The sequence below is a fragment of the Dipodomys spectabilis genome, unplaced genomic scaffold (genome assembly GCF_019054845.1).
Source record: "Dipodomys spectabilis isolate Male_0828 unplaced genomic scaffold, ASM1905484v1 ptg000200l, whole genome shotgun sequence".
Taxonomy (NCBI): Eukaryota; Metazoa; Chordata; class Mammalia; order Rodentia; family Heteromyidae; genus Dipodomys; species Dipodomys spectabilis.
Window position 1 is genome coordinate 2,831,338 of NW_024870877.1, and position 12,414 is coordinate 2,843,751.

Here is a 12,414-nt window from a genome sequence, read left to right on the forward strand (position 1 = left end):
CATCTTTAAGTATCTTTTGTAGAGCTGATTTGGTGGAGATATATTGTTTGTTTTTCTTTGCTATGGAAGATTTTTATTAGCCCTTCAATTATGAAGGAGAGTTTAGCTGGGTACACTATTCTTGGTTGATAGTTGTTTGTCTTTAGAGCATGGCATACACCATTCCAGGCTCTTCTTGCTTTAATTGTCTCTGTTGAGAAATCTGAGGTGATTCTAATTGGTTTTCCTTTATAGATGACTGATCTTTTCTCCTTGACAGCTTTAAGGATCTTTTCCTTGGTCGGAATTGATCCTGTGTGGCTTATATTTAATTGCACGATTGGATTTCCTGTTCTTGTCTGATCTATTTGGGGTTCTAAAAGCTTCTTGTATCTGAATATGCCTATCTTTTTGTGTGTTGGGAAGTTCTCTGCTGGGATCCTGTTGAACAAATTTTCTAGACCATTACCTTCTGTCTCTATGTGCTCCTCTACACCCATTTCCCTCAGATAAGGCCTTCTGATGGTGTCTTCCAAGTGTTGAATAGATCTATCATATTTCTTGAATTTGTCTTGGATAGTTGTATGTTCTTTCTCTATAATACCTAGGCTGTCTTCAATGCCGGAGATTCAATCTTCTGCATAGTCTAACCTACTGTCAAGACTTTCTACTTTATTTTTCATTTCTTTTCCTTTTAATTGGTCGGCTGTTATGGCTTCAAGTTCTTTGTTGGAGCTTTGTTTTAGATCTTGTATGAAATTCTTTACTTCCTTAATTTTGTGTTTACTCACAAATCACTTAGTTGATTGGGTATGGTTTCCTTGGACTCCCATTGATTCTGTTGGGCTCCATTCAACATTCCCTTTGTGGTCTCCCTGACTCCTTTCAGGTGACTGTTTATGGATTCCATGAATGGCTCTATTGATCTTTGTCTATGCTCTTCCCGCTCTTGCAATTCTTGTATTACTCTTTGATTAGATTTCTCACGTTCATGTAACTTCTGTAATTCTCTTTGACTGATCTCAGCCTGCTCACACAATTCCTTTATTTCTCTTTAAGTATTCTAAATCTGCTCACGCAATTCCAGTATAAATCTTTGAGTAGCTTTCTCAAGCCCATGAGCTTCCTGTTTTGATCTTTGGTTTGCCTCCTCTCTCTCCCTAACACGTTCACACTGAGTCCTTTGCAGGGTTTCAATCTTTTCATTCACCATGTTTACCAGTAGAGTTTGTAGAGGTTTTTGGGAACTCTAGTCTGGATTATTCATTATCTGTTCTGTCACCTGGTTATCTTGAGTGGGAATTGAGATACCCGGACTTGCCATTTTCCTTGTGTTTTTCTTGCTTGTTTTGCCCATTTGGGATGAAAATAATGCCAGTTTTGTGCTAGAACACCATTTTAAGGCAAGCATAAACCAAAGTCCTGTAATTGCATAGTCAAATGTCTGAAGATACAATCTAGTTCAATAGATACAGTCCATTCAACATTAAATAACTATGTTTTAATGGGCTAAGAATACCAAAGAATAATTTGACAAGCCAGAAATTATTATGTTTAGAGAGAAAGGTGGAGAAAACAGGGTTAGAGGGATGTGGAAAGGTAGAAGGAGAGTAAAATTAACCAAATCCTAATCTCGCAGAGGGAAATGGATTGGAAAGAATGATAGGAAAGAGAGAAGAAAAAATTTAAAAAAAGAGACAAGAAAAAATGGAAAGACAAATATTTAAATTTAAAAAGTGAAACTCTTAAAAATAATGAAAATTTAAAGAATTAAAATTGAGAGATGAATGGGGATAAGATGAGAGGAGGGGAGGGATAGAAAGGAGACCTGAAAAACTAAAAAATAAAAATACTTAAAATAATTTATAGGTATAAATTAATAATACTGCTATTAAGGAATTTAATCCTAAGAGGTTTTGAATTGAGTAATACATTTTTGGATTAAGAAAGTACACAATTGGGGATAAGGTCTTATAATCAATGACAGGTATATAGGAGGTGAACAGAACAACAAATAATTCATGCAAAAAGAACAAAAGATTAAAAAGTAAAACGAATGAGAAAGAAAGAACAAAAAAGACCAACAGGTCAGTATACATTTTTTTTTTAAAAAAGCACACACACACTCATACACATACACCTAAAATAAAAGTTATAAGAGGAAGAGAAAAAAGATTAATGAAAACAATTTTTATAATTAAAAAGTAAAAATTTAAAAAGATACAAAAAAAGACGTCTTTGATTTTGCTTTTGGGGGGTTGATGGGAAGATCCTGTATCTTCCTTGTGTCAGTAACCAGTCTCTTGGTGGAGTCTCTGGTTTGCTTGTGGTGTTTGGTTTTCTGTGGCTTGATTGGTTTCTTAAGTCAGTTTGTTTGGGCAGGCAGAAAAAATTCTGTTGGTTTACCCAGAAGTTTGTGATCCCCTCCCAGGCTAGTTCAGTGGGAGGGAGATCTGCTTTGAGTATCACAAAATAGGGAGGTGGCTGTTTCCTCTAGTTTGGAGTTGCTGTGATAAGACTGGGTTCTGGGTAAAGTTGAGGCCTTTCAGCAAACAGTAGCTTTTCCCTGAGGGGATAGCTTCTGAGACATTCACAGAGCCCAGCCTGGAGCCATTCTCAGGGTTTATGTTTACTGAGTTTCAATTGATTGTCTAAGCTGCTGTGAGAAGGGGCAGTCTCTGGCTCTGTTTACCCAGTGAAGAAAGCCACTCCTTTGTGGGTGTAGCTTTCTCTGCCTTGTTGTGGTGACTTTCCCATGGGTGGAGTTGAGAATGGCAAGTCAGGGTAGGTACTTGTGACTAGCTAAATGACTCTTGTTTTCATCAAAGAACTGAGTTGGATCTAGCTACTTAGCCAGGCTTTTGTCTACATCAAAAATGGATATCTCCAGTGTTGGGGGGAGGGATGTCCTTCCCTCCTCTGCTCCCTTTGAGAAGGAGTGAGGATGTTAGTTTTGTACTCACTCTGGAGTGTGGGTTCCTGGGTAGCCTCTGGTCTGCTATCTGCAGGATGAAGATACCTGCTACTTGTCAGTTCTTTCTCGTGTTGAGTAAAATCTGCTTGCCTGCTGCATCTGGCACATTTGTCCCAGACTCTCTGGGTTGTAATTATGGTGGCTATGGATGGCACCACAGCCGCCACAGCAACCTCAGCCATGGCTGCTGGAAAATGCTCAGATCTGTCTCCTTACCTGGATTTTCCCTCTCTGCCCAAACTCTCTGTACTGTGATGGCACACTTGGTGTGCCTAGGACTGTTCATTGGAACACTAGAACTGCTTTCTATGCAAGAGCTTGTTTAGCCACCAGATTCTCCTCCTCCATTTTCTCAAAATTTCTGAAGGTGTTTAAATATTACTGGAATTGTTTTGGAATAAATAATGTTCACCTTGACTATCTTGAGAAAGAAGAATTGGTTTCTCAGCACTATAGGTAAGAACTTGAGTGAAAGAAACAAAAGGAAAATGAGGAACAACTCAACACATACATTCAAAAGAACCAAAACAACCCAAGAAAACACCAATTAACTCAGTACTCAAGAACCTGCAGGAAATGCAAAGATTTTTTAAAAAATAGCTATGATAAGCTTATGAAAATCCTGACTATGTGGGAGTCTACTATTGTGAGGATAGTGGTTAAAGCTCAGACTGGACAGAAAGATCTGTACACAATGCCAGGCACTTGTTATTCTAAATTCCAGGAATAATAACATGAAGTAGACTGAGCCCACGATCATACACAAGTCGGAAGCGAGATTCTATCTGAAAGTTAATTAGGATAATTTAGGGCTGGGGCATGGCAAAGTGGTAAGAACATCCATTTAGGAGACACAAGACACTCAATTCAAATTCCAATATTATGTGTATTAAAGAAAAAAAGCTATGACTTTAAATAATGGGAATAATTACAAGATTTGAATATTTGAGTGGAGAAAAATCCATGAGAGAGGTAGAGTTTACCCATGTTGTAATACTTTCTACTTAAGTGATAATATTATGTGGTACTCCAGACATAACAGAGTTACCTTGCAAATGAGCATGGATGTGCATTTGAGGGAAGGAAATACTCTATTTACACAGGTGTAAATTAAATACTTTTTGGGGGTAGATTTTAGTTCTTGTACTAAGAGCCTGGGTGAGTCTTTTCTCTCAAGGCTCTCACTCTACTAGTATGAGCCACAGTTCCAATTCTGATTTTCTGTTGGTTGTTTGGAGATAAGAGGCTCATGGACGTTCCTGACCAGGATGGTTTCAAACCATGATCATCAGATCTCAGCCTGCTGAGTAACCAGGATTCCAGGCCTGAGTCGTCCATGATTTTAATAATTTAGTAAATTGTACAATTACAGAAGTTATAATTTATCATTACAACCTTTATAATATATGTGTTTATACTTATATCAATGCATACATATTGAAATATTTTAACATATTTTTGTATCTACAGTAGATTTATGAAATCATCCTTCATTTTAAAATAACATGGAAACAAGTTTAATGAGGAGCAAAACAAAGGGAATTATCACGTTTCTTGTTGTTGAATGAAATATGAATTGTAAGAATCAGTTTGAGAAAACCATTTAACAAAATGGATAATGGCTATTAATTCCAATCCCTTTATTTGCCCATATTGTGCATCCTCACACGAGTGTCAAAGTCAAACCACATTTTTTGGCTTTGTATTTAAATCACATGTTATAATTTAGGGGATAGGTGAAGTAATCAAATAAAGATTAAAATAATACTAAGTGAGGCTATGAGTTAGAGCTGAAAATTATTTTAAATATGATAATAGCTAATTAAATTCCATATCTCTTACTTTTGCTCTATTGTCATATACCTCATTCCCACATTAGGATAGTACATAGAAGGTTCTCACTAAATTATGTGTAAATTAATGAAAAAAATGTATTAAAGGAATATGGGCACATCGGGTCTGCGAAAGTGGATCAGTGGTAGAGCTCTTGCCTTTCATGCCTGAGGCCCTGGGTTTGATTCCTCAGGACCACATAAGCAAAAATAAGAAAGCCAGAAGTGACGCTGTGGTAGATTGCTAGCCTTGAGCAAAAAAGCTGAGGGACAGCACCAGAGGGGCCCAGAGTTCAGGCACCTCGACCGGAAAGAAAACAATAACAACAACAAAAGAATATGGGCACAGTGTGGTTTTAGCTGATTGGTACCTGTAGGGGGTAGTGTGTTTTTGAGGACCTGAAAAACGTTGTGATGTAGTTGAAGGAAGGGATGTGCTAATTCTAGAAAATTGGCTAGAGGCTTGCTCCCAGTAAAACAGTGATGAATTTTTCCAAAAGGTTAGAGTAAAATCACTATCACAATCATGTTCACTACTGTACTATTCACTGTAGAGAATTTATGGAAACAGCCCAGACGCACTTTAGCAGAGGGATGGTTGGAGAAAGTGTTGCACATATACACAATTGGATTGCACCCATCCATTATAAAGACTGTTACAGCATGGATAGAACTAAAATTATGTTAAGTAAACGAAGTCACAGCCAGACAAAAAAAGAACGCGTATTTTATGCAAGTTAAACAACAGTATTAATCAAAGCATGCTATTTGTAGAGGAGTATTTAACAGGTGTAATTTCTTATAAAATTGAACTTTTAATCCAACAAAATGAATACCAGGAGGCTACCACTTGGAAAATGTGAGGGGAAATCAAAGGGAAGAAATAAAGAGACTTATGGAAGTAGAGAGTGAAGCCATAATATTCAATGCAGATAGTATGAAACTAGTAAAAACGAAAGTGGGTTGAGGTTTGGAAGGATGTGAGAAAGTTATGTAAAGATCCATTATACTTATAAACTGATTCGTTGAATGGAAAACATTTCATACAACTATTTAATAAAAATATAATTAAAAACAATGGAGACATCTGATCTTAAACCATGAGTCAATATGATACTTTCCTTCTCAGAAATTTTCTTTGCAGGTATTTTCCTCATAATGACAGAAAAGTGAACAACACAATGTATATCAATACATCACTTTGCATGTCCTAAATAGACAATATAAAAATCACAGTAAAAATATTAGAATATATCACATGATAAAATAACAGGTAGAAAGTATCAAACTCTGATTATTTTTTCAAGTACTTTACCTTTGGTATCTAATTTAATCCTCACATTAATCCCATAAAGTGAAACTATTTCTATTTTTAATTCTAAGATGATGATATTTAAGTCTTCAGAGTTGGAATTACTAGTACAACATTCTACACACGGTAAGTGTTAGCCTGTGTTCCCTTCCCACTATATGAACTAACCTCATTCTATTTTATAACTAAATACCAGCACTCAGTCTACTAATTCTAGGAAAATTCCCAAAATTATTGTGCACACTCTAATAATATTTCCTTTATCTTTGTTAGAAAATAGGTAACTAAGACGGACACGGGTGGCTCACGCCTATAATGCTAGCTACTCAGGAGGCTGAGATCTGAGGATTGTGGTTCAAAGCCAGCTCGGGCAGGACAGACTGTCAGACTCTTATCTTTAATAAACCACTAGTAAACTGGAAGTGGCACTGTGGTCCAAGTAGTAGAGCACTCGCCTTGAGTGGAAGAGCGCAGGGACAGCACCCAAGCCCAGAGTTCAAGTCCCATGACCAACAACAACAAAAAAAGAAAATAAGTAACTGTAATAAGAAAACTCCAAGTTCATAATCAATTTATACCTCCCTGGTGAAAGGAACTGCTAAACTATAACATTCTTGATTTCTAGCTCAAAATAGTAGAAATCATATTTTATCCCTTCACTCAACACTGCACTGCCTGGGGACCCCATCTCTGGTTAACACAGTCTTACTGAAAGAATGACCTGCCCAATTCCTGATGGAAACAGACTGCAGGTCTTTTGGAGCAATCGTTTCCACATTGTAGCTCACCTAAATTGTTTACCATTAGAAGTATTTTGATTGCTTTTTATACCCACCATTTTGAGAGAAATGTACTAATTTAAAATGTTATTAAAGAAAGACTGATATAAAATCACATTTGGCCCCAGATAAATATTTTACCTTTCATATACCCAAAAATGCACTCTTACTTATCATTAATGTTAGGAATGAGAGGTTAAAAATCATAGACACCAAGACCTAATTATGAATTAAAGACTCTCCAACTTGTGAATACAATTTGTTTAAAATGACATCAATACTACTGCATTTTTAAGTCCCTATGATAATGATAATGATAAACTATTAACACTTAAAAATAACTCATTTTCGTGGGAGTAGGACAAAAAGCACAAGGTTAATCCTAATCATTTTAAAAGACCTTTATTTCTACTAAAAGTTCACTCATAACTATAAAGATTCTAAAACTAACTGAAGTAGAGAGGAAATAATTTAACTGCATCATCTACATTCAATGGACTATTAATAGAAAACAAAATTATACTAATAATTAGCTTACCCAATTCACTTAATTCTTTTATTCTATTCCATTTACTTTCATAAAAACTGGGTTTTCATAAAATGAAGCAGAAGAAAGCGTATATACCCACTTACATTTTCAGATCTTAACAATATTTCAGAAATTTTAGCTCTACAGTCAATGAAACGAAATAATACTAAAATATTCAAAGGATTTTCAGAAATTGCAAGACTTGCTCTGAGATGTTATGTATATTGGAACAGATATTCAAAAAGCCTTATTTGTTAAAGTTGCCATAGTTACTCCCACAAAAGAGCCATTAGTAAAGATACCTGTGCATGTACAAAACACCTTCAAATGCATCCACAATCTGGACATAACACTTGCTTTTTGTTTGTTCGTTTTTGAAAGGAATATCTAACAAGCATATCCACAATACTTATTTTCAATGAATAAGATGGGATATTCAAACATAATATGGGTTGGATTATCCCTTAGTGAGAATAGATATAATCTTGCAAAGAAAGTGATTTTCAACAGAAATCCGGAAAGAGTTTATCCAACTTGTGTTTCACAGGAATAACCAGAGAGTAATACCTGTTTGGTCAAGTCGGTCCAAGTCACTCCATGAGTGTATCTTAAAAGTATAACCAATTTAAGAGGTCAAATACGTATTTTGTACTGACAATCATCTTATAGCAATAACTTACTAATTATGTCTGTATCTTCTTACCTAACATACAATAAGAGCTGAAAGCGGTCTCTTTTTCTAACTTAATATTGTAAATGATGTTATTATTAGACAAATAATATGTACAAAGGCTGGTTCCACTGAAATGACATGACAGAACACTGATAAATAAAAACATTGCAACACAGCTTTTTTCAGCCTCACCCTGTCCACATTGGCAAGCAACATTGCAACAGCACATGCACACATATACACATACACACATGTTCACACATGTACACACACACATACATGCATACTAAATTCAGGTTTATTGTACAAAAAAGTCCACATAAAATATTAGTGATTAGGACAAATGATGATATGCCTTATTACAAAATAATACATAAACCATTACCACGCATGTTACATTTTACCTGCCTCTCCACATGTGACCACTTAATTTATTTTTAATTAATTAATTACCTTATTAATTAATTTATTTGTTTGGTTCTAATACTAGGGCTTGAAATCAGGGACTGGCTTTGTCCCAGAATTTATTTTTTGTTTCAGTTTTCTCAAGGCTAGCATTTTACTGCTTGTACCACAGCTCCATTTCTAGCTTTTGCTGGTTACTTTCAAATCAGAATCTAATGGACTGTTTTTTCTTGGTCTGCTTTCAAACCACAATACTCAGATTTCATCTTTCTGATTAACTACTACTAAAAACATGCCATCTGTGTGGCTTCTACTTTTTCCTATATAGTTATCTAATGCACATACTTAGATGATAATTTTAAAACGAGAGTATAGAAGCAAGATGTACAGTGATGATACTGTCCTGTCAGAAATTCAAGTTAGTAATGTAAATTTATTCTTAAAACCATACACAAAAAATACCATGATATAGTGTAAGAGAACTCACTATTGAACATATGAGCCTTAAGAGCTTTCTAATAGATCCATTATTTATTGGTACCCAACATTAGAAAAATGTATGAGACATTGGTAAAATAGAAGTCCTTTGCATGACTACATACATTCCTTGTTTTTATAAGACACTTGTTTTCATCTAAAAAGTAGGGCTGTCTATTGTCTTCATGTGATTTTGATGATTGAAAGTGCTTAGTGAGAAGGTCAAAATGCATTAGTAGTCCTTCACTATCAATTCTCATTTTCTTCTTGGAGAATATAATGATCAAATCAATAGTTCAGAATCAGCAAGCAATACTTCAGAATCATGCTTCCAGTGCAAGTGGATCACCAGTAAGAAATCCTCAATACCAATTTCCACCAAGTTTTGTCACAGATACAATCTCCCTGCCTTCTCTAGCTGCTTTACTACCCTCTTATTCCTTCATTGTACAAGAAAAGTATGATTCAACTGATTTCAGTCAGATCTGTTACTAGAATTATCAAGGATTTATTTTACTGTCTGTAATTTGGTAAAGTTAGGTCTCTTTACGTAGGCTACTAAAAATGTATTTACTAATTTCAAGTAAATACATAAATTCGATTTCCATCTCTTTTAAAAAATAAAATTTTGTTTGCTCTACAAATTGATCAGAGGCATGGATTTTGTGGCTAGCTACATCATTACACATCTGTCTCTTTCTTTCTCTCTCCCTTTCATGGTTCTCATAGATAATATGATTGCTCCATAATTATCCTAATTTATTTTGCTTTTATATTTTTGGTTGTATCATTTCACTTTTTGCTCTGCCATTTCCCAAATCATTTATATAGAAGGCATTATTTCCTATTTTCTCATGCCTAGAATAAGCTGCACATGAAGACATCACTGGTCCTCATTTTCACTGTGTACATTTGAATATGGAGGAATATCTTTCCTCTGCTCTCCATCAATTCCCTACTCTCCAGTTAGAATAATTTCGAATAGTAAAATTGGAAAAAGAGAAAATAAATCATGGTGAATAAACAGTTGCAGAAAATTCACCAGATATTTCTTCCCAGTTCAACCAATGTGAACTATTAGGGAAATACATGGACACCTCATTCACACTGGCACTCAAAGTCTCTGGTTAGGCAATTCTTAGGAATATGGGGAACAAGATGAAAAAGTAAGGAATGGTATCAATTGCAAGAAAAAAAAAATTGGAGAAGAATCCAAGCAAATTTCTTCATTGGGCTGCCAAAATATTCAGCTTACTACAGTGCGGAGACTTCTTTCCCAAAAGGCCACTTATGTGAATAGTAGGGATGATTATGAGTATACCACTCTTCCAAAAGCCTACAGTGGACACTTAGACATTGTCCGTGAGTTGGTGTCTCAAGCGGCACATGCAATAACTGTAGATGACTGGACACCCCTGAACAGTGCATATACATGGAATAATACCAGAATGGCTTCTTTCTTACTTCATCATGATACAGATACCAATGCCCAAACTAAAGGACTCTTTTTTTTTAATTTTTTTTTTTTTTTGGTCTGGTCGTGGGGCCTGAACTCTGGGCCTGGCAGCTGTCCCTCATCTCTTCAGCTCAAGGCTAGCGCTCTACCACTTGAGCCACAGCACCACTTCCCGCTTTTTTTTCTGCTTATGTGGTGCTGAGGAATCGAACCTAGGGACTCATGTATGCAAGGCAAGCGCTCTACCACTGAGCCACTTTCCCAGCCCAAATATTTTTGTTTGTTTGATTTTTGTTGTCGTTGTGGTTTTTTTTTTTTTTTTTTGGTCGGTCATGGGGCTTGAGCTCTGGGCTTGGGTGCTGTCCCTGTGCTCTTCAGCTCAAGGGGAGTGCTCTACCGCTTGAGCCACAGTACACTTCCCCAAACTAAAGGACTCTTGACACCCTTATATCTTGCTGTTGAGAATTGAGATAGCAAAGATACGCTGGATCGCCTTCTGTTGAACCATTATATAAATCCAGGCCTGAAGAGCAACATAGAAGAAACTGTATTTGATATTGCCAAAAGGATAAGTACGTATCACTACCTCTATGAAGTTGTGAAAGGCTGTACAAATTGTTCACCGAAGTCCTAATGGTCCGGTTAAGTTTCTTAAATTTCAAAAATGCAAGTCCATCTTTTGTGTCCCTACAAAATATTTTCACAATCAAAATAAAAGCAATATCTTTTTTTTTGGTCGGTCATGGGGCTTGAACTCTGGGCCTGGGAGCTATCCCTGTGCTGTTCAGCTCAAGGTGAGCCCTCTACCACTTGAGACACAGCTCCACTTCCAGTTTTCTAGTGGTTTAGAGATAAGAGTACCACAGACTTTCCTTCCCAGGCTGGCTTTGAACCATGACCCTCAGATCTCAGCCTCCTGTGTAGCTAGGATTATAGGCATGAACAACCAATGCCCGGAAGCACCAATATTTTACTATAAAAATTCATGGATTCCGCGGAATTCTTCCAAGTGAATTGCCTGCGTTGGATGGAAAAATGTATTCAATAGTTTTTATAAACATGTATAATAATTTCTTCAGAGTTTGTGATTTTTTAATAAGAAATAATTTTAATTTACCTGTTAAAATGAGTAGTACAGACTCTAAAATATTTCTGGTGCTTGTCTGAAAAAGTATATTTTAAAATATTCTATATTGTGTGTTTGCATAATGTTCATAATTTATTTTCTCCTAGATATACTTTGAGTTCTATATTATTTTATAATAGATAGGTTCATCAATGTGTCCTTTCCGATTGCATTCCATATAGAAACAGTTTGATTCCTTTTTTTCTAGGTCTTAATATTATTTTTCTTTGGGATAAAATGACAATGTTGTCTAATTTGAAAAATTTTGTAAAATTTATGCTATGTAAACGCCTTTCTGAGGGGAAGATTTAATACACTGATGTCAAACTAAATTTAATTATATGAGTTACATGTATTGTTACACGTGTAATTTTGTAATCAACTTTTTAATCACTTTTTTTCATTTCTTGCATCTGAAGAATGAAAAATATGGAATACTTTTCAAATTTTCATATTACCCTTGTGCAAGTGCCATGTTAATCTCTGTATTGTAATTTGAGTATACGTGCTCCTGAAGCATGTAGTATCCTTTAAATTTAGTAGTTAATGATGGAATCTTTATACAGGCTTATATCTATGGGTGCCTACTTGTAACAAGGAAACCTTATTGTTCCTAACAATGCTATCGATCTTATTTCCCTAAAATTCTGTTAATAGTGGAAAAAATTATATTGATTAGTCGATTGCTCACATTTGCAAACTTTTTTTGTCAATGAGTAACTTAAGTCTTTTTATTTGGAATTTGATCATACTCTCAATTATTTATAGATAGGTCCAAAGGTGATGGCTTTTTCAAGTACTTATTTATCCAGCTTTGTGGACCTTATGGATTCAAATTAAGCGTTGCTTAAGAGCTACTTCTAAACTTCTTC

The 12,414-nt window shown here is 35.5% G+C and overlaps 1 pseudogene; it reads right to left on the reverse strand.

The window, feature by feature from the left end:
• Positions 1-11,965: 11,965 nt before the first annotated feature.
• Positions 11,966-12,062, reverse strand: LOC122121994 (annotated as a pseudogene).
• Between the last annotated feature and the right edge of the window lie 352 nt (positions 12,063-12,414).